This window comes from Lagenorhynchus albirostris, chromosome 14 (assembly GCF_949774975.1).
Source record: "Lagenorhynchus albirostris chromosome 14, mLagAlb1.1, whole genome shotgun sequence".
Taxonomy (NCBI): Eukaryota; Metazoa; Chordata; class Mammalia; order Artiodactyla; family Delphinidae; genus Lagenorhynchus; species Lagenorhynchus albirostris.
In genome coordinates, this window is record NC_083108.1 from 41,501,568 (window position 1) to 41,523,112 (window position 21,545).

General features: G+C 41.4%; 1 protein-coding gene across 4 annotated transcripts in view; it reads left to right on the plus strand.

The window, feature by feature from the left end:
* GAREM1 (GRB2 associated regulator of MAPK1 subtype 1) overlaps nucleotides 1-21,545 on the plus strand; it is a 205,157-nt gene that overhangs the window by 69,992 nt on the left and 113,620 nt on the right. The window lies entirely within an intron of this gene.

Below are 21,545 nucleotides of genomic sequence, written 5' to 3' on the forward strand. Positions count from 1 at the left end.
GGCTGGGAATCCTTTGTTCTGGAATGGGCATTCACAGTGTCAGATGATCAGATTTCCCTAAATACCTGCAAATATTTGCAAATGTTTTATTGTTCTGAACATTTTTTAAAATAGACATCCACATTCCACTGGGATGAAAGATATGGTATGTTCAACAGCTTACCCTTTATCTGCAGGGAAATGATAGTACACTTAATTGGGAGACCCCAGGGTGTGTATTGCAAATGATACTATTTTTTTTAAAGTGAAATTGAGGTCCCAAGACTAAAAGGAAACATGAACACTAAGACTGTACCACTTTACATGCAAAGAAAGAAAATATATTAAAGGAAGAAAAACTTGAAATAGAACTATCTTGGTTCAAGCTGCTATAACAAAATACCATAGACTGGATAGATCATAAACAAAAGAAATTTATTTCTTGAGAAGTCCAAGATCAAGGTGCCAGTAGATCCGGTGTCTGGTGAGAACTCAATTTTCTGGTTTGCAGATGGTCATTTTCTTGCTGTGTCCTCACAAGTTAGAGAGAGAGAACAATCATCCTTCTCAAGTCTGTTCTTATAAGGGCACTAATCTCATTCATGAGGACTCCACCCTCATGACCTAATTATTTCCTGAAGGCCGCACCTCCAAATTCCATTACATTGAATTACTCTGATTTTGGGAGGATGTAAACATTCAGTCCATAACAAGTAACCAATGGTTTATGAGACATTTGATAAGATTATTTCAAAGAGCATCCTAGGGGATATTTTATTTCAAAGAATTTATTATCAAGTCCAGCCTTTGGAAGAGAGTATAAAGTAAATTGTGGAGACTAAAAATATCATATATGTCTCTGGTTTATTAGTGTTTTAATTTTAATTCGTAGAAGAAACCCTTATTCATGCATGTTGTACTAATTTGTTGTAATTTCATATAGGTTAAGAGTCATCACTCATTCTTTGAGGAAAATTAATAAATAATAATTAAATATGTTTAACATAGTAATAAAATCTACCAGCTTTGTAATCAGCCTAGTTGGATTCCTGGTTCTGCCACTTACTGTCTGTATTTGGGCAAGTTACTAAACCTCTCTGAATCTTAGTTTCCTCATCTGTTAAGTGGGGATAACTATAGTGCCTTTCTCTTCAGCTAGTTGTGAAGATTAAAAGAGGTAATGCAAGTGAAGCACCTTTCTGAGCGCTTACTAATTCCAAGTGCTCCATAGTGTTAATAGTGGTGATTATGGTAGTGATAGCAGTAAAATGTTTCTAAAGATTTAACTGTTTATTTTGAAGTACAGATTACAAGTTGAATTACTTTTCTGCTCCTTAAAGCAGGCTGAATACTGATACCCCTCAATGTTGTTTTGGCTGCTGGTTTTTTTTGTTGTTGTTTTAAACTTTTTACTTTGAGGCTGCAATCGTATGATATATTCCTTTATACTATTTACCCATTTTTACCATCATTTGCCATGTTTGTTGTATTCTTTTCCTCCATCTCTTTCTCTGCGCGCGCGCGCGCGCACACACACGCACACACACACACACCCCATATTATTTATTTATCCCGAATCATTGGAGAGCAGACAGCACACATCCCCCTTAGACTTCATTATGTATTTCCTAAGAACAGGGATATCCTCTTATGTAACCACAGTACTGTTAGCAAATTCAGGACATTTAATACTTTAATCTGTGGTCCATGTTCCAGTTTTGTCAGTTGTCCCGATAATATTTTTTCGCTCTAGGACAGCACCTAGTCTGGGACCCCTTATTGTATTTCCCTATCATGTCTCTTTAGTCTCCTTTAATCTGGGATAGTTCCTTATCCTTCCCCTTATCCTTCCTTCCTGATGTGTTTTATGACTTTTTTTTTTTTTTTTTTTTGGCTGCGTTGGGTCTTCGTTGCTGTGCGCGGGCTTTTTCTAGTTGCTGAGTGGGGGCTACTCTTCGTCGTGGTGCGTGGGCTTCTCATTGCGGTGGCTTCTCTTGTGGAGCACAGGCTCTAAGCACATGGGCTTCAGTAGTTGTGGCACATGGGCTCAGTGGTTGTGGCTCGCGGGCTCTAGAGCTCATACTCAGTAGTTGTGGCACATGGGTTTAGTTGCTCTGCAGCATGTGGGATCTTCCGGACCAGGGCTCGAACCCATGTCCCCTGCATTGGCAGACTGATTCTTAACCACTGCGCCACCAGAGAAGTCCCTATGATATTTTTGAAGAATATAGGCAAGTTGTTTTATAGACTAGCCCTCAATTTGGGTTCCCCAGGCTGTTCATGATTAGATTGAGATTATGCACTTCGGTCTGGTTGTGTCCTCCTCAGGGAATCACATCTAGAGACACGGGATGTCCCTTTGTCCCTTATTGGTGACATTGATTTTGATCACTCGGTTAAGGTGTTGTCTGATTTCTCTGCTGTATAATTACCATGCTTTGTGTTACTGGGAAATTTGAAAGAAGGTTCTTTGAGATTCTGTAGGTATCTTATTCCTTCTCTAACTCTCCCCTTTTGTTGAGCAGCTATTGATGTTTCCTGTCTGATTCAATTTTTACTTTGAAGGTGGCAAAACAGTGCATTTCTAACTTAACTCCATCATTCCTTCTTATATGTGTTGTCATTCTACTGTAAGGAAGAGCTGTTCCTTCTGTCCCATTGTTCAGTTAGTTACCTTTTATTATCAGCATGAAATTATGGATTCTTACTTCAGGAAGGGGGTCAAAATATCTTCCTGTCCTTGTTTATTTTGATGCTCAAATTGTCTCATATTTTGCCATTTGGGTACAAGCTGGCCCATCTGTCTTTATGACATGCCCCCTTTTCCTTATTTTCTGTTACAGGTAGCAACCATTCTTCTCAGTTAGTGTACCATTTTCATCAGGGCTACTGCACTGTCCTCTTCCAGGCAACGCTCCTTACTTTGTGGTCTCTGTAAATGGTGTCCCTTGGAGTTGTGCAGTGCACAGCCAAGGCAGTTGTACACAGCTCTATTCACATATATTCTGGAAAGTTGTGAAACTCAGCATTTTTAGAAAATCACAGAGTGCCTTTCCCATATTTTTTATCAGAGATTTTCATGAAATTCCTCATGTGAAAAGAAATAATTTCATAAAATTTTCAGAAAAGAGAAATATGACTTGAAGTCCCTTATCAGAATTATACTCTGATGTGGTGGTAATAAGAGTCGCCTTACTCTGAATTCTGAAATTATTAGATGTGCTTTGAGAAAAAAAATAAAGACTTCCCTTATTCTGACAAAGTAAGTTTTTTATTTGGGATAAAAGGAATTTTCTTGGTTTAACAAACAGTTGATTCCGAGAGAGAGAATGTGTTCAGTCAGCATCAGCATCACATATTTTGCTAACAGCAGGGAAACCGCTCAAGAAAAATTGGCATAGTGTTTAGAAAAATGATTTCAGCTTTCAGACAACTTTTAGTCAAAAGGTATCAGAGATCAGTTTAATCTAAACTCTAACTTCTTGTTGCTACCGAAAGGGCAAAGATTTCCTAAGGAATGTACAACACAGAATGTGGAATTTTTCTGCATTCTGTGTACTCAGACCATCTAAATTCCTGCCTGGCACTCCATCAGACACTGCTAACTCACCCTGCACGCTTCCTGACTTGTTAAACCAAAAAAAAAAAAAAAAAAAAAAATCTATTTTTAAAAATTAGAAAAGGGAACCTAGTGCAACTTAATTATAGCCAACAGTTTGTAAAGATGAATGATTTCCATTTTACAGTTCACATTTCTATTCATCAAATTCCTTGTGTCTCTGCAGCTCAGAGTGGTCAAGCTCGCGCATATTGCTTACACTAAAGCATGTGTCTCAGGGTTTACGCTGAGCCCTTCTAGGGCCTTAAACCTAATTTGGTATTCACAATTTGACATTTTGTCCTTTAAAACTAATATAAACTTCAGGCTCCACAAAAAGCTGGATACGCCGTTGCCTCTGGAATTTTATTTGCCCTTTTAAGCTCCAAGTTTCCAAACTATAAAATGAAGTTTTACCTTAGAAAATGTCGTGAAGATTTTCTGAGATCTGACTTGTGTAAGTGACTCAACACTGTCCCTGTCACGAGATGAGTACTAAATAATGTTACCTCCTCGTTATCAACTCTGTCGTGAAAACCAGAAAAAGCTCTCTCTAGAGACACAGCTCTGAGAAATCAAATGAATCAGAATGGGAGGTGTCTGTACCCGTGATCCACCACTTGGGGAAGTAGTGGAATTCCGACTGGGTTTATGAAAATATAAATCATTTGACGGCGTGCTTGGTGTCATCATCACCGAACAGATTGCTACTTGAATATAAGCATCTGAGATAAACTCCAGCCACGTTTGGCTTCTGTTTTTAAATTCTCATCCTCCTGCAAATCTGGTGAATCTTTAACAAGCTAAAATGATCTCAGTACTGCCCTCCTAGCTACAGTATGTACAGAAATAGGTAACAGTGGAGCCCAGGGTTGGTTAGAATTGCTTATGAAATCTGCAAGGCCCTTCTCAGCAAGCACCTGCATTTATATCAGCAGTACCTGTTTTTAAAAATGTAGGACGTGCAGTGTCTGTCTCTCGGGCAAAATTATAGTAATGTGGTATTCTAACATAACCTTGAATTGTAATTACTGAACAAAGGGAAGTGTTGAAACAAGCTAATTTTATTCTCCTGGGTTGTGAGTTTAATTAGTGTGAATCATCTGTTTACAAAAGTGACTACTTTTGTAGAACATCTTGTGTACTTTCTCTGTTACATGGGATAAAGCTTATGTGATAAAATGGAAAGTAACCAAATGGTCTTTTAAAAAGTCCTCAGGACCAATGTAGTATGCCAAGGGACATTATCCCAACCAGTTTTGCCAATAATAAATATTAGCTATCTAAGAAATAACCATTTTTCATAATTGAATCTTTAGGTCACAGATAACAATAACTCAGATTTATGTAGTGTTTAGTGTTCTCTTGTTAACTCAGCATTTTACTTGTATTTCTTCATGTAGCTTTGACAACAAACCCATGAGGCGGGTTCTATTATTATCTGCATTTGTGCACAAGTGCAAACCGAGGTTCAAAGATGTTAAGGATCTTGTAATGTTACACAGTAATAGGTGTGATTTGAGCCCAGGATATGCGGCTCCAGAACCTGATTTCCTCACCACAGTTCTCTGGAAAGTGCTGGAAGGCACTTCGCACAAGGAAGATCTTCTGACCGTCACAGAGAAGAGAGATCTGTTAGAATTTGCTAGTAAATTGAGTAAAGCTTTTGCTTTTCTTTCCTTTCACGCACAGCTCCCCACTTGTAATCTGACTCTAGGGGAAAACTAAGGAAACATATATTTCTCTTGACCTTTTCCACATTCATAAGTCATCTGCGTACAGGTGACATTCCCATTTCTAAGTAAATTACAGGAAGGAGCAAAGACAGAAGAGCTTCCAGGAGAGCCTGTGGGAGATCGAGAGGATGCTGTGGGAACCTGGGGGCCTTCCTATCCAAGTCTGGAGGCCGGGGGAGAAGGTCTTTTAAGTGCGACTTAGGAAGTTGGTGATATTCAAAAGGACAGGCTCGGTGAATAAATGGCAGGAAAATTAGACTTCACCAGGGGATTAAAAATGAGTGGAAGGTGAGACAGCAACACAGATCAACTATGTGTGCCAATGTAGTAAAGAAAAGCTAAGGGTGACGACATAGGAGTGAAAGGCTTCTAATATTCATTTTTTAAGAATAATGGAGTTGGAAGCATCTTTCTCAGCTGGGGGGATGACTCAGAAGAAAAAAGGGGGGAACTAATTAAGTAATGTAATAGCCTGGTATCTGGGAAATTGTCTCTGCCATTGTTTTCCACCAGGGACGTTGTTCCCTCTCCCTCTCTACTTCTTTGTTTCATGATGTATTTGGTGTAGCTACTGTAACATAGTGTTTGTGGTCAGAGGTCAGGTGAATTGTATCTGTCACATTTGGGTATTCACCCAGACGTTTAAACTCAAAACAAGGGTAAAGAACTTATGTAAGCATCTGCCTTTGATGGAAGAATGACTGGAGGACTGTCGCCAGCCTTCGCTATAGTTTTCTAGTTTCACTTCTAAATGCTTAAGAATAATACCCCCAAGGAAATTTGAATATGAATGATATTCATGAGGAGATGATTCTAGGGAATTATGTTGACTTTGTTAAGTATTGTTAGGTATGATACTAGTATTACAGTTTTGAAGGAAAACATCCTTATTTTTTAGAGACATACTGAATTACTTAGGGGAGGGGAATATGATTATCATTTATAAAATACTTCAAAAACAAACAGATCAACATAGACAAATATTGGGCGGGCTGTTAAAGTTGTTCAGTCTAGGTGACGGGTAGATGGTACAGTATTCATTTTCTGTATGTTTTGAAAAATTTTGTAATAAGGAAAAAAATTGACTCTCTGACAGCAACCAACAGCAAAGTTAATTGTCATGTATAACTCTTCAGTGATATTCTTACCAAAACCACTTCTGCCTCAATCCTTGAATCCTACTTGTAGTCTCAGTAAGTTGTTCTGTTCCAGTGTCAAGTGTGGAAATAGCCCAGTGAAAGGTGAACTCAGAAAGAAATGATTCTGTTTTCACCACATGGTGCAACCATCCCAGTTTAGCAGCTACCTGTGGAGACTTGATTGCTCCCAGCCTGGCCGGTTCCCAGGGGCTTACCCAGTTGGTGGTAGTGATTTAAGTATAAAGGAGGAAGGAGGTGTGTGTGTGTATGATTTGGAAAGAAAGGAAATTCTTTTTTATTAGTTTCTCCTTAAAATAAGAGCTTTATGGGAGAAATGGAAAGGGGGAATATGAGTAAGTACAGGGAAAGTTATTTGGTGTCACACTGTGGCTTTTCTTTTTTTTTAAACATTTAAAAAATTTTATGTATGTATGTATGTATGTATGGCTGTGTTGGATCTTCATTGCTCCACTCAGGCTTTCTCTAGTTGCGGCGAGCGGGGGCTACTCTTCGTTGTGTGCGCAGGCTTATTGCAGTGGCTTCTCTTGTTGTGGATCATGGGCTCTAGGCGCGCGGGCTTCAGTAGTTGCGGCACGTGGGCTCAGTAGTTGCGGCACGTGGGCTCTAGAGCACAGGCTCAGTAGCTGTGGCGCACGGGCATAGTTGCTTCACGGCATGTGGGATCTTCCTGGACCAGGGCTCGAACCCGTGTCCCTGCCTTGGCAGGCGGATTCTTAACCACTGCGCCTGTGTGGCTTTTCTTGATCTATAAATGCTGGTAAAACAACGTTTATAAAAATTTGAGAATCCCTTGATTGCTGTTTTCACATTTTGGCCTGTTTACTCTCAGAATCCTTGAAAATCACACACTGCATCTACAACAGAAACTCTAGGATCCAAAACATAAAACAAAAAACTCTGGTACAAAACCAGGGATGGTGTTTGGGGTTCAAAACTCGAAGGCTGCTGTTTTCTAATTTTTTTTTCTACTTCTCTGTCAGTACTGAATGGAAAGTTGGTACTTGAAAGGGATACCTCCAACTTGAGTCTGATTTAACCTATGAGATAAATGTGATTAACATCAGGTGGAAAGTTTGAACAAGCTGCCTGTAACCAGACTGTTAATGGGGTGTTTAAAACATGGGTGGGGATGGGTTCGTCTCACTTCGTAATTTGATTTCCATGTTGGATTTGTACCTCCGAGAGGTGGTGTGACCTTTTAAAAAGTTCCCTTTCAGCTTTTAGGGATTGCTTTTTTTTTCTTTTCTTTGCGGAAAACAGACTTCTGTGTTTCAAAACTGATCTCAATGCCGGTAAATCTTCCTGAAGTCACTTCCCTCCGTTTCTTAGAATTGGAATCGCTTACCTTTATGACTCACCCTCCAGGGCAGTCGTGTGCTGGTCTTCTGTTAAACCGCTTACCCAGCTGGGTAGTTGTCAGGAGGACTTGTCCACAGGAAAACGACAGACCACATGTGCCATGCGAACTTTTGTGACATTTAGGGCAAGAGCATAGATGATTCAGAACTCGCATGTGTGCTTTTCCGGAAGGTATACATTACCAAGGCCTCCAACATGTTAGGACTGGTTTACAGAACATCATGGGGTTTGTCCCTAAGAGTGAGTCAAGCCAGTGAGTGAGCGTGAGACCAGCAAGAAACACAAAGCTTTTATCTTCTAGACGTTAAAAATCGTTGTAGGTAAATGAAATGCAGGGGGCGCATCAGTGTTTGAAATAGTCCATGTCTCCCCTCGTGTCATTTGCATCCCATGAGCTTCATACTCAGTGGCAGCTGTGTCTTTGCATACAGCCCTGCACACCATTTCATCACCCCAGCTTCCTTACTTGTAGTAATGAAGCCAGTCACCCAGGGAGGGAATTTCAGCCCTCCATCACCTCATGCCCTTTCCTCTTTGCCCCTGTAAGTAATTGTGTGCCAAGTCTTGCTGATGCCATCCCCACTGTCCCTGCCAAAGCTGCTCCCCCTTTCCAACCTGCTTTCACTGGGTCTCTGAAGACCCGAGTGCCTCCTTCCCAGCCCCCATCAGTCAGGTTATTTTTTCTCAACTAGAGCTGTTACTTTACCACTGGCCGGGACGTGTCAGAGGCGTCCTCCAGGTGGCTGCAGACTGTCATCTAATCAGGGCCCTTCTGAGACCTGACATCCATTCAACTAGAAGAGCATGCTCTCCGGTACACACCTCTCAGGGCGCCAGCCCCACTGGCCTGTTCGTTGTTCCCCAGATGGGCCCCACCCACCTTGCCTCACTCTGTGCTACTTCTAGTCCTTGGATGGCTCGCACATCAGTCACCCCCCAGCTATGAGACCCTACCTCATACACCACCTCCCCTCAAGAAGCTTTTCTCAGTTTTCCACAACGTGTGTATAGATAAGGTCCTTCCTGTTTGGAATCCCTATAATACTTTGTGCTCAAGAGTGTTTATGTCTTGCTTTTATTCTCCTCCCTACTAAAGGCTCCTTGAGGACAGTCCTGTCTCTCACAGAATCTAGAACAGGCTTGGATAGTTTAAGAGCTCACTAAATATTTTTGAGCGAACTGAACCTGAGTCATCTTTAAAGAATGAACATTTTTTTCAGTCGGTTTACAAAGATGCCTGAGAATGCCTGGAGAACAGTCTGGTTTCCTTTTCCCTTGAAGCAGGCAAGTGTAGCTCTAAGCCCCTCCATGGATAGTAAGAGAAATGATCATGATGCTCTGATAGAAGTGCAAACTGTTGAATAAGGAGAGAGCAGTTCTGTCTGGGAGTGGGAGGTGAGGGTCCTCAGGTGACCATGGCAGGAAAGGGAGTCTAGACCAAGAGCCAGATTAAGGAAAGGTTGGGATTATGGGCAATAGTGAAAGATAATTTAAATGGTTAGTGGGTTAGAGGGGGAAGGATTATTTAGGAAATGAGTTTCGAAACCCAGCTTGGAACAAATGTAAAGAGATTCAAATTCTAGGATGAATTATGGGAACAGTAATCTCTGTGTTTTGTGGGCATCCCTCCTAATCTGTGTCTCAAAAAGATTACAGGAGGCCACCACCTCCCACACTGATCCAGAATGGACGATGAGAAATCAGAGAAACTGGATAGGAAGTTGTTGAAATAACCTGATGAAAGATAATGAAGACCTGACCTAGGCTGGGGGAAGTGCTGATGAGGTAAAAGTTGATATCTAGATGCAGGGGACAAGGAAAAAGGAGAGAAAGGTAATTCTGAGAATTTTTTTTTTTTTCTGGTCCAGTTTTTAAGGAAACAGAGTTTTGTTTTTAACCTCCCAGGCATAGGCCTTAGCTCGTGGACTCTTTTCCTAATGGCTTTCATTTATTTCTGCCATTTTCTTTTTTGCTAAAACATTCTTTGCCCTTAAAATAAATGTTGTCAACAAAATAAATTTCAAGTTCTTCCTAGAAAGAAGTAGAGTAGGAAAGTGAAGATTCAGATTTCTTTTAAAATGCTTTTGTGATCTTGTTGGGACACTCAGGGCCTTCCAGTAGAAGTTTCACATCATCTCAGGTACTTAGACTTCTTGATTGGCAAGAATGTGCTTATCCTTTTAGTTCTTGAGCCTGCCAGGTACATCAGAGATAGGAGTTCCACAGAAAAAGTGTGTTTGGAGTAAGGCGTCAGGTGATAGGAGGGGAAAAAAATATATACAAAAATCTTAAGGACTAAAAGATTGATACCATAAAAATTTAACAGTTTTGCCTATATCTGGCATTTACTTATTTCCTACATCCAGTAGGAATTCTTTGTTCTATGTGTCAAACTAGGAAAGTTTGATGAACTGAATGAAATAGTCCAGTCGTATGTTTTCAGTGCTTATGATAAAGACATTCCTCTGTGAAGAAGAACATGTGTGTTTTGTAGGTTGACTCGTTAAGATCAAAACATCTGTTATGGAGTCTGTCACAATTCTTAATAACTCTGTTACTTTCTTTAAGAAAAATAATGTTTGTTTTCTATAACATAGACCAGTGGTTTTCAACCAAGTTTGAGCAAGCAAGTTGGTCAACCAAGTTGAGCGTCTGTACCCACCTCCCCTTCCCCAGCACATTTGGCAATATCGAGAGACGTTTTTGGCTGTTGCAACGAGGGATGGGGGGCTATTGTGACCCAGTGAGTAGAAACCAAGGATGCTGCTGACCATCCTATAATGCCCAGGACAGCCGCCACTACAGAGATGTCGGTGGTGCCGAGATGGAGAATCCCAGATAACAATAATAATGTTATTATTATGCTGTGTTATCAAAAAATATTTTATGCTGTGTTATCAAACAATCTCATTTTGCACAGAGGCTGCCAGGCAGACATTGTCTAGAAAAAAGTATCAGAGTTGCTTTCTAAAACATAACAAGCTGTTGCCCAGACTGAAAAAAACATGTTAAACAGTTTGTGAACAGACATCACATTCTGCACACACTGCCTGAGACTGACAGCAACCATGTGTGTCATGGCAGAAAAATTCAGGGGGCAGCAAAGGAGCAAATCCCCTTTCGTTGCAAAGCTTTGTTTATCCTCCAGGACTACCCTGGCCCCTTCCTTCTCCCTTTATCTTCTCCCTTTATATATATATTTAAAACAAAAAAAAGGTGTACCTATCTGTAAATGCCTAGAATAAACAGATTTTAAAAAACAACATTATAAAACCTGGTTTCCCTACTTCAGATTGTAGTATGTATCTACATAAAATATGGTTCTTCAGATGCTGTTGAAATTGAGAATTTTACGTGTTGTATCTGTGTGGGTCAAGGTCTGCCCCCCACCGCCCCCCAATAGAAGTGTAGCATCATTTCTCTTTTATTGTTCTATCTTCTCCTTTCCCATTTTAACAAAGTTCAGGTAACTGAATAGGGAGTCCAAATCTAGCAAGGAGAGGCTGCATTGAAGCAGTGCTGCTGCGGGTCTGCGGATCTATTCAGACGTTGATTGAATAATGGAACACACTGGAGACGCTGGGCAGTGGGCACAGAGGGTGGAGGGAGGAGTGCAGCGGAGGGAGTGGTAGCACATAGAACCCGCAACAGTGAGTAGCCAGGAGCACCTACTGAGTGGGGGCCAGGCCTGTATCACACAGAGCCGTGATTTCATTGCATGGTAGCAACTGTCCCCTTCCAGATGAAGAACCCAAGGCTTTGGGATCTTAGCCAAGGTCCTACCGTCAACAGGTAGGAGAAGTCAAGATTGAAACCCAGAGCCATCCAACCGCGAAGTCTGCCCACTCCGCCTGCAGCCTCCCTTCCTGCCACGGGGGCCAGATCCCAAAGTTCTGATGGGCCTTCTGGGTTTGGGTTGCACCTTGTCAGCATGAGCTCACTCCCATGATTTTATATGTGGGTTTTAGAGATAACCCTTTGGTAGCAGGTGGGGACAGCCCTTGGTGACTAGCGTTAAGTAAGGCGGAAGCAGCAAATAATACAGCCCGTTGCTCCCGGGGCTGCTCTCGAGTTTCTCAGGGGCAGGCCGGGTGAATCATGAAGAGAAGGTTATTATCTCAAGGGTGAGGAAGCATTTCGATTGGGGCTGTAATTATTCGGTCTGTTTTTCCACCTTTCCTTTACCTGGCGCCCTCTTGTCAGCCAGTATGCGCTGGCTGGTAATATTCTTCTGCTCATCTAGCAGGCAAAGCTCACAAATTCGAGGGCATTTTGTTCCTCCTCCCTGCGGAAAGGCCTTCTTTGTGTTCCCAAGGTGTAAACGAGCTGGGCAAAGAGCAGTCCTTTGGAGCAACAACCCCATGTCTGGATTAACAGGGCAGCCAAGTAGGGAAACGTAAAAAATAAAGGCACTTAAACTGAACTACAGAATTCCTGGCATAGATCACTTCACTTCACCTCGGCCCCGCTCTCCTGAACACACACATATATGCACAGTGTTTCATAGCGAGTGTGTCTTTTTTGTGAGGTAATGGAAGGAAGATGAGGTGATGCATTTTACCTGTTGCAGGAACCATTAGGAGACTATATTCTCTTTGATGTTTGGTTCTGGTGTGTTTCTATGTGACGACTGTAGAGCATGTTGCTGTGTAGAGAGATGATGTCACTAGTGCTGCTGGTGTCCAGTCATCTCCGTCTGCTGTCTTCATGCTTGACCAGCTGGGCACTCTAGACCTTGAACGACACTGAGGTGGGAGGAGCCACCTTGGGTCAGGTCTGTGGTTCCTGCCAGACTCAAGGTCATTGCCTCCTGCCTTATGGCAAAAACCAACAACAGTATAGAGTTAGGAACACGATGAGGGTTCCTACTTTCACCTTTTCTCTTCTGTGGCTGTCTCAGTCCATTCGGGTCACTATAACAAAGTATCACACACTGGGTGGCTTATAAGCAGCAGAAATTTACTTCTCACCGTTGTGGAAATGGAAAAGTCCAAGGTCATCGTGCTAGCATGGTTGGGTTCTGGGGAAGCCCGCTTCTGGGTTGCAGGTGGCTGACTTCTTGCTGTGTCCACTCATGGTGGAAGGGGCTAAAGACTCTGTGGGGTCTGTCTTATGAGAGCACTAATCTCATTCATCATGGTCCCCCTTCATGACCTAAGCGCCTCCCAGACGCCCCACCTCCTAATACCATCACACAGGCTTAGGATTTCAATGTATAAATTGGGGAGGGGAGACACATTCAGTCCATAGCAGTGGCCTAACAACTTGAATTTTTCTCCCCAACTAGAGTTCGTACTCTACCAAAATGACAATGTAGAGAGGAAGTTCATTGATCTGGCTCAGCTTCTTAGGGGCTATGTGATCGTTTCTGTATGTTGCCTAACTTTTCTGTGCCTCAATTTCATCACTTATAAAATGGGGAAAATAATACCTATATATACTTGTTTTGAGGCTGAAATGAGCTTAGAACTGATGCTTAGAAGAGCATCTGGCATATCCTAAGTGCTGTATAAATGTTCTGTGCTGCTGTTACTGTGTAGTTGATGTAGTAAGACAAAAAAGGAAATGAGATTTCAAGCATTGGAAAGGAAGAGAAAAATACCATGATTGTCTTACAAAATCCCAGTAAACCAACTGAACCAAAGATTATGATTAATATCAGAATTTAGTGGTCAGATACAAGGTTAGGTTATAAAATCAATAATGTTCTCTAATACACTAGAAATAACCAAGTGGAAAATGTAAGTTTTACACAGTAGTACAGAGCGGCATCCAGAACACATTCTTGTTTCCCTTGTAAAGACCTTCACTTGATCTGAATGAAGATAGATAAGCCTTGAGATGTCAACATATCTATTATTCCACAAGACAAGTGTTTCTTTGTTGGCATGTGAAAACATGTTAAATGTTCTGTATAGATTTGTTTTAATACTTAAAAGGGTCCGCCTACCTTTACATGGAGGATCTTATTTACAGATTTCCTCCAGAAATCTATTTTGGGATATCCTGAAGAGTTCATACCATACTTTTAATTCAGTCAGTTGTCTGAACATGATGAGGTGTGATGAGACAGTTTTCTTAAGATCATCGTCCAGATTTTTTTTTCAACTAAGTACATGCAAACCCCCTGTTAGCAAGTAAGGTTCCTGGAAGTCAGGTTCCTGGCAATCTGTGTGTGGCTACACAGCGGCGATTATGGTAGTTCTTGCTCTGGAGTGGCCATATGAAGTCTTGACAAAAATCTATTGATCACTGTACAGACAAAGTAGCTATAAATTGGTTTGAAGAGCCAGGTATGTGCCATTGTCTTTTTAAGTCTCTTCACTATTGGAATCATTTCCAAATCACTGGATCTAACTTCCAACCACTGGCTTTAATCAAATGATTCCAGTTTGACTGCCTGTAGGGTGGGCGGGATATCTAGCATGATATTGCTTTAGCTACGTGAGACCTAATTCAAGGAAGAGATCACTCCAGCTGGCAGCTTTTGAATGGTTTCGGTTTCTCAAGTGATTCTTGACTCAGTTTAATTGATCTGAATGAGTAAGATGCAAAGTCCCCCAAACTCAGATGAACCTGTGATAAAACCCACACAGCTTAGGATTTAGAATTGCATTTAGAATTGCTCTTTCAGGTGTGCAGACGCTGAGGCAGCTGTGTGGGGTGGAATGGGTCTTAGACTTGGAGTCAGAAGTTGTAGATTCTGGTGTTTGCCTCTGCAATTTACATTATCAGCTCTGTAACCTCAAAAAGTGCCTTTATTCTTTCTCAGTTCCCAAGTTTTTAAAATAAGAATGTTTGTGAATATTAAATACATTGACTATAGAAGCTTTGTAAACTATAATGAACTATCCCTTTGCAAAGCATTACTTTTAGTAGATCAAAATATTCCTGGTTCTCCATATACTTAGTACCTTCTTTAAGAACAAGTGAGTGTCTTTTGTGCTTAGAATAAATGGTACCTGATCCTCAAGCCATTCTGAGTCCTCTCACCTTAAACCCGACTGTTGGAAGCACTTCTTCTTCTTGTAAGTTTCATAGCACTTTATTGAAACCATGTCTGGCACTTGCGTATACGTGGCCTTTACATGTATCTGCTACTTTATTTTAGCTCTTAAAAATGACATTGCAGTTATTTAATTATTTAATGCATTATTTATCTTTGCACTCTTCATAGTACCTTGAAGTGTGCCAGGTACGTAGAGATGCTTAAATGGTTGAACAGTTGGAGCTATAGTGTTTTGCTTGAATCTAAGGAAGGGTCTGTCATAAGATGAGTACTTGATTGTTATTATCAGTCTGGTTTAAGCTAGAGGTAAAACAGTATCGTATGGGCACATGCCATCAAGGAGGATATTACTTGCAGGGAGGGTGGAGAGTTAAGTCATGGAACCAAGAACACATAAACTTGCATCTAGGAAACCAACCTGCAAATTAAAGGAAGCACTCTAATGGTACAGAGCAAGAAATGGCGTGATAAGTAATGAATGAACACAATGTACAAAATTGACCAACTGCCCAGAAAAGGAATTGATGACCATGTGATCTCACTTTACCTTGAGCCGAGCATCACCTTTCTAACATCTCCTTGAATGTTCCTTATGCCTTTGAAGACCACGCTCAAAACATTTGATAAGAAATATGCAGCGTGAACCCTGGGTTCATATTCCTCAGTGGCAGCTGAAGCATTTCACATCAGGGAACTCAACCCAACCTTATCACCATTGTTGATGAAAGCTGCTGAAATCACACACTAGATTTTAAGCATCAAAGCTCCCAAACAGTGTATTGGCAAAAGGAATTCTGTTAACTACATTCTTCATCAGTAAGAACTCTAGGTTTGCATAGTTTATTTGGGGTGGATATCAATGTGTTCATTTTGCCAGAAATTCTTATCTGTAGTTTTCTAAGGCCGTGAAGTCTGATGTGTGAAAATAATTGAACCTCCCATGACCAGACACCACTGATGGTAAATCTGGTTCACTTTAAAGCAAATGATGGAAAATCACCAGGTTCATATATCTCTGAAGGTTGAAAAACCAGTCAGGACAGCACATAGTGACTGACCTAGTGATCTTCTCATGGGAAGACTGGTGGGCAGCTAGAGCACATCGCGTGACAGCTTTTCTGTTTTGGCATCTTCTCCCAGATGCCTTATTTTCAGGTGGCTTTGCTTGTAAGGATATGCCCTGAAGAGCAGAGAAATGCACTTGTTTTCACTGTTTCTTGTCAGTCTTCTTGGGAAAATGTGCAGGAAGAGAAAATAGAGATTTTTTTTTTTCTTTTGTAATTTGAGCAAACCAAAAAATCATACCAAGTAAATTGTTATCCTAAGTCCTCTTTATGTTGTATACCATTTTCCACTTGTTTCTGAGAGTGAAAGTGGGTGAGGGCCACGGGTGCCTGTGTGTTCTGTTGCTCCCTGGAGAACTCAGTCAGGGACAGTAGGAAGCAGTGTATCCAGCAGGAAGCACCCATTGTCATCCCCTCTAATTCGTCCCCTGAAAAAGGACATGTTGCTTTGGACTTGAGTTCTGCACAGTCTTGTGTACTGCATCCCAGAATTCCGTTTATAACTGTGTCTGTTCCATGGTGGTAGAAAGAAATCCCCTCTCCCCCACCCCCACCCCGCAAATGGAAGCTAGTTTTTACCTAAGTGCATAATATTTCCTTTTATTAAAACGTGGCCAGAAAGAGTTCTGTTTTGACATTATAAACGAGAGTTAGGATTATCTACCAGGTGGATACGGCAATTGTGTGTGTCCCCTCCAGCTAGGCTATTTGACTATTCAGTTTTTCATTCTCTAGTTAAAAATTAAAATTCAGATATTAATGCTTTTAAATCTTTCTACTATATACAAGACTAGGGAGAGTGATTCATACAGAAAAGCTTTATCAAACATGTTCCTTCTGATAACTTCGAGGATAACTTCTATAGAAGGGAAGTTGGCATCAGAACAGGGAGAGTCAGGGGTGAGAGTGAGAGGAGAGAGAGCTGTAACCAAATGAAGCTGCTTGGAAGCTGCGGTGTCTGGGTCCCTCCATTAAAAAAAACCTATACAGTACCCAGTTTTCTACAGTAAAACCCTACGTCCTGTTCTCTTCTCTCGAAGTCTTCAGGGGCTGCCTTTTCTGTGTTACAGTTCCAACCTCTTGCCCCATTCCCTAGTAGAGCGAACCCCAAGCCAAACCCAGTGGCCATTCAGCTGACTGGGCCAGTTTAACCAGTATTCCCAGCTCTGTTGACATTGCAGCACCACACTAGAGAGCTTTTGTGTTGTTCCTTCCGTGGTGGTGAGACAGAAGACAGGTGTGGAAGCTTCACAGGGTGGAACTTGCCCCTCTGATGACTCACTGGGTGCCACTCTTTGGGTGTATATTGTCAATACCCCCTTGCTAGGAGGTTGTCTGACCTCAGGGGTGTAGCTGCTGGGGCTCTGCTCATAAGGTTGCATGTTTAACCCGCTGGAAACATTCCAAGTGGGTAATTGCTCTCCACCTTCTAAAATCAATGGATTGGGTGTGTCTGTTTCCTAGGCTGACTGTTCTATGTTAAATTTCTCAGAAGTAAGAACCAGATTTGTTTTGTCAAAGGGTAGCGTGTGTCCCATGGAGATGTTGGGTTTTGATTTAGAAGGACTGTGCTGCTTTTATGAGTGTGCTTGTGATTCTGATAACTTAAAGAGTGGTTTAGGTGTAAAGATACAACTTGTCTTATTAGTACATAATAATTTCATAGACAATAAATGTTGTTCCTTGTGTCTGTTGTGTTATTAGGTATGTGTATTTATGTACAGGCATACGTCATTTTATTGCACTTTGCAGATAGTGCATTTTTTACAAATTGAAGGTCTGTGGCAACCTTGTGTTGAGCAAGTCTGTCAACACCATTTTTCCAGCAGCATCCTTTTTAAATTAAGGTATGTACATTGTTTTTTTAGACAATGCTAATGCACCCTTAATAGGTTACAGTATAGTGGAAAAGTAACTTTTATATGCACTGGGAAAACAAAAAATGTGTGTGACTCTCTTCGTTGTGATATTTGCTTTATGGCAGTGGTCTGATATCTCTGAGGTATGTCTGTGTATATAGGCCCCTGAGTGTGTGTGTGTGTGTGTGTGTGTTTACACACACACACACACACACACACACACACACACACACACACACAGGAATGTGTGGAAAAAATGGTTACCAAAATGTCAGTGTTATCAGCTATCTCCAGGTGATTTTAACTGATTTAAAAAACAAACCAACCCAAGGGCTTCCCTGGTGGCACAGTGGTTAAGAATCCGCCTGCCAATGCAGGAGACATGGGTTCGAGTCCTGGCCCAGGAAGATCCCACATGCCGCGGAGCAGCTAAGCCCGTGTGCCACAACTACTGAGCCCACGTGCCACAACTACTGAAGCCCGCGTGGCTAGAGCCCGTGCTCTGCAGCAAGAGAAGCCACCACAATGAGAAGCCTGCGCACCGCAATAAAGAGTAGCCCCTGCTCACCGCGACTAGAGAGAGCCCACGCGCAGCAACAAAGACCCAATACAGCCAAAAATAAATAAATTTTTTAAAATAAATAAATAAATAAAAACAAATAAACCCTAGGTGCAAACTATTACATTTAGGCTGGATAAACAACAAGGTCCTACTGTATAGCACAGGGAACTATATCCCATCTCTGGGGATAAACCTTATGGAAAAGATTATTTTTTTAAAAAATGTCTCTGTGTATAACTGAGTCACTGTGCTGTACAGCAGAGATTGGCACAGCATGGTAAATCAATTATACCTCAATAAAAAAACAGACAAATAAGCAACCGAAACCGCACCTTGAACCCTGTTTCTCCATCTAGCAGCTCCTCAACCAAACATCTCTGCCCCTCACCTCTCCTTTGCCGCATAACCTACTGTGGTCTGACTTTCATTCTCATAACTTGGCCGCCATAGCTTTTACTAAGGTCCTTAGTGCATCCTGCTTTCTCCATCTAACGGGCGTTTTCCAGCCCTTTCCTTGCTGGACCTTTCTACCACATGTGAGGCTATTGTTTGTTTTTCTCCTTGACGTTGTGGACTGCCAGGACATCACCACTTGCTCCCGGTTCCAAGCTCTGTCTCTCTGTGTCACCCGCCCCTTGGCACTGGGTGTCACCCAGACTGCCATCCTTGGCCCACTCAGCTCAGTGGAGCTCACTCTAAAGCTACCACCCGCCCTTAAACCTGCCCTTCTTCCTGTATCCTGTTTGGTGGCATCACCACCCAAGCCAGAAATCTTGGACTCTTCCCACGACTTCATCCCCCACATCCTGTGATGAAAAGTTCACTGATTCCATCTCCCCTGCGTATCAAATGTGTCCTTTTCTTGAAAACACATGTCTACTGCCCTAATTCAAACCCTCTTTGTTTTTCATTTACAGTGGCCTCTGAACTGCCTCCAGTTTTGTTCCCCTAAAATTCACTACCCACACAGCAGCCAGAAAGGTCCTTGATATTTAAGACACATAGGATTTTTAATTTACACACCTTACACCTTTGCTTTAAATCTTTTCATGGATCCCCAGGCCAACAAGAGAAAGTCACTATGACAAATTAAGACACTCTGACACTTAGGTCCTGCCTGCCCAGTTCTGCATTTGTATAGTTCCCACACCTGCCATGTCCTTCCTTTAGTCAGACTCTCCTCTCCACCTAGAATAGTCATCCGTCGTCCAGGAAGCATCTTCTGGTCTTCTGGTAACCATCTGTCTCTGACATTGCATGTCCACATTTATAATTGCCTTCCCCCACCCCCCAGTAGATCCTGAGTTCTTTGAGGGCAAGTACAGATCTTCCTTTGTACCTCTAGTGCTTATCAGAAGATCTGGCATGTAATAAGACAGTAAATCTTCGGATTAATGATGTGCCTATGTAGTTTGAATTGTTGATACGAATTAGGATATATCCTAATCAATTAGAGATTGTCAACAGCAGATAGTTCGCGCATAATCTTAGTGTTAGTGTTACCTTGGCTTCTATCACTGATCGCCAGCCTATGTGGTGAAGGTGAGGAGAGTTGAGCTTGCGTGTTTTGAAGTGGCACACTTAATATTTAAACTTCCCTTCTGTATGTTTGATTTATTTTGAAATTTTGAATACAAGGGAAACAGAAATTTAGGAATCTTTAGAAGAGTGTGGCTTATAAATTGAGGAACATTGGCTTAAAGAAGTTCACAAAACATGACTGCAAATGTTGGGAGTCATGCCTATAGTAAAAATTAATCTTACACTTTTATAAGCATTGTCAATATAAACTAGTTACATTTACTTTAAAATTGCCACAGTGTAATGTGTAAGCTGTCAGGCAGTGGAAACTTTCATAATTTTCTTCATCTAGAACAGAGATATAGATATAAATAGATATATATCAAATCTTGTCTTAAGTACTTTCTGATGATGCTTATAGCAACTTACAGCTCAAAGGGAAGGGTTATCTTTTTTTTTTTTAACTTTTTTTTTTTTTTTTTTGCGGTAGGCGGGCCTCTCACTGCTGTAGCCTCTTCCGTTGCAGAGCACAGGCTCCGGATGCGCAGGCTCAGCGGCCATGGCTCACAGGCCCAGCCGCTCCGCGGCATGTGGGATCTTCCCGGACTGGGGCACGAACCCGTGTCCCCTGCATCGGCAGGCGGACGCTCAACCACTGTGCCACCAGGGAAGCCCTAGGGAAGGGTTATCTTATTCATCCCCTAAATTTCACAGTTGAAGGAAATGAAAGACACACACATCCGTATCCAGAGGGAAAGACACCAAAATGATAACTGTGTCAGAGTGATGTTGGAAGAATTCACTGATGTTATAGTTGATTTACTTTTTAGTTACAAGATGCCCCATGAAGTGGTTTAGTTAATCAGGAAGAAATTAAATACAAAGTCTTTACTTTAAATGATACCTCACTCAACCCCTGCCAAAAAAAAAAAAAAAAAAATTCTTGATGTTTTCAAGTAAAAGTATTGTTTATTAGCAACCATAGAAATCATTCTCTCATTTTTAAAAACTCCATGGGAGCTTGAGATGTGTGTGTGTGTGTGTGTGTCTGTCTGTCTATATCTGTGTAACAAATAATATTATCAACAAAGTGTTTGTTAGTGCTGCTGAAAGTAGAAGGAAAGAGTTACAGATTAGTAAGCTTTAAATACCTCTCTACAAGGCTGATTTCTAACTATCTCTTCTCTAAAATATGCCAAGAAATGTATTTAACGTAAGCAGACTTCCAGTCATTTGGATCATTGTTCAAATGATGTGAAAGTTATTGATGTGAAAGTTATTCTACATCGTCTAAAAAGAAGCATATGGGCCCTGAAATGTGAATCCACATTTGGAATTCATTTTGTCTTTGACTCACTCGTTCTCAGGATGTCTGATAACATGTAGTTGTGCCGCAATATAGTCATCCTTAGAGCTTGTGTGGGAAAGGTGGTACAATGAAAGTAACGTTCGGATGCCGTTACAGTTCCAGTCTGCCTTCACGAGGAACAATGGTGTAGGTGTACCATTCAGATCAAGTGCAGACTTATGGTCCACTTTCAAAAAGGACAATTATTACATTTCATGTTTACTTCCCAAAGGGGATTTTTCCTTGGTTAGCGATATTTAAATGAAAGTGCTGGGCAGTAATGCCTTTTGTTTAATTTCACTGTTATTATTGGTAGGGAACTAGATTTCTCAGATTCCTGATCAAAATGA